Raw genomic sequence first — 2037 nt, forward strand, 5'->3', positions numbered from 1 at the left:
TCTCCACATTTTAAGGACAGCGGGTAAACAACCTAAATTCCATCTGAAAACTAAATTATCTTATGTAAAGTAACATATTTACAAGTTCCAAAGATTGAGACATGAACATCTCCTAAGAGTCATTACTCCACCTGCCACCTGGTCAAAACATTCATTAAAAGACAGAAATTGTCAGACTGGATTAAAAAGCAAGACCCAACTACACACTACCTATAAGAAATCCACTTTAAATATAAAGAAATAAACTATCTAAATTTAGAAAGAAAGAAAGAGGGAAAGAAAGGAAGGAAGGAAGGAAGGAAGGAAGGAAGGAAGGAAGGACGAACCATCCTAATAAAAACAAGGCTGGATAAAGGAAAGTGATGTAAAATGGTAGAAGAGGGGACACCAGGAATCTTTGAAAAGCTCTCCCAACACCAGAGAATCTAGAAATCCACACACATGTACACAGCAAGACACATGTAATGAAAGGACCTGAGTGATAAGACAATAAGCTTTCACATGTAGCTAATCTTTAGGCTCAACAAAGACAAGAAGTGAGTGCTCCAGCACAGAGCCAATCTCCAAAGACCTGGAGTCTTTCCTTCTTTCTTTTCTTTCTTTTTTTTTTCCTTTCTCTAGTCATTTAAGAAAATCTCAAACAAACAACTGAGAACTAAGCTACAAAAATAGGCTTCAAAGACCACACACAACAAAGAATTGTCTTTACAAAAATGGTATAGACAAAAATGGAAGTGCTGAATCACTATATTGAATACCTGAAACTAATATCACACTGTATGTTAACTGGAATTTAAATAAAAGTTTTTAAAAAAACACAAAGCAAAATAAAAATGATGTCAACCAAAATTGACTTTGTGATGATTGCACATATCTGTGAATATATTTTAAAAAAACAGTGAATTATAAACTTTGAATAGGTGAACTGTGTGGTATGTGAAGTATATCTAAATGAAACTCTTTAAAATAATTTCAAAAGTCACTAAACAAAACTACAATCTACAGCCAACAACAACTAATCCTGGGGATGGGTAGAAATCTGATTTCCAGAATTACAACATCCTAAAACTCAAAATGCCCACTTTTCAACAATAAACTATGAGGAATGCAGAGAAATAAAAATAAGTATGCTCCATTCACAAGAGAAAAATGGAAGTTACCAAAAACTTTACTTAAGAAGTACAGTCATTAGATTTACTAGACAAAAACTGTCGAAAATACACCCAAAGAGCTAAAGAAAACCATGGACAAAGACCTAAAAGAAATCAGGAAATTGACATTTCAACCAATATAGAATATCAAAAAAGAGATAGAACTTATAAAAAGAAATCAAATAGAAAACTTGAAACTGGAGGGGCACCTGGGTGGCTTAATTGGTTAAGTGTCTGACTTCAGCTCAGGTCGTGATCTCATGGTTCATAAGACTGAGCCTCCTGTTGGGCTCTGTGCTGACAACTCAGAGCCTGGAGCCTGCTTCAGATTCTGTGTCTCCCTTTCCCTCTCTGCCCTGTCCACACTTGTTCTCTCTCTCTCTCTCTCTCTCTCTCTCTCTCTCTCTCTCAACACTAAAAAAATAATTAAGAAAAGAAAACTTGAAGCTGAAATATACATTAACTAAAATGAAAAATGTATTTGAGGAATTTAACAGCAGATTTGGGCTGGCTGAAGAAAAAAATCAGTAAACATGAAGATATGTTAAAAATAACTGAAAGAAAATAGAAAGTTGAAGTACCTACATTTAACATCAGGCATAGTAAATTCTAGAGAAAAGAAGATTACATGAGAGAATGAGGGTCATTTTATAATGAAAATTTGGTCAAATAATCAATAGCGCCTAAGAATCCTAAACATTGATATACCTAATTACAGAGTTTCAAAATACATGAAGGAAAAATAGAACTTACTGGAGAAATAGAAAATCCACAATTATAGTCAAAGATTTCAATAGTTCTCTCTCAGTAAGTTACCAAACAGACAAAAAATTAGTACGGACATAGCATATTTGAACCTAATGTCAATCAATTTGACATAATTAAC

This window comes from Suricata suricatta, chromosome 13 (genome assembly GCF_006229205.1).
Source record: "Suricata suricatta isolate VVHF042 chromosome 13, meerkat_22Aug2017_6uvM2_HiC, whole genome shotgun sequence".
Lineage (NCBI taxonomy): Eukaryota > Metazoa > Chordata > Mammalia > Carnivora > Herpestidae > Suricata > Suricata suricatta.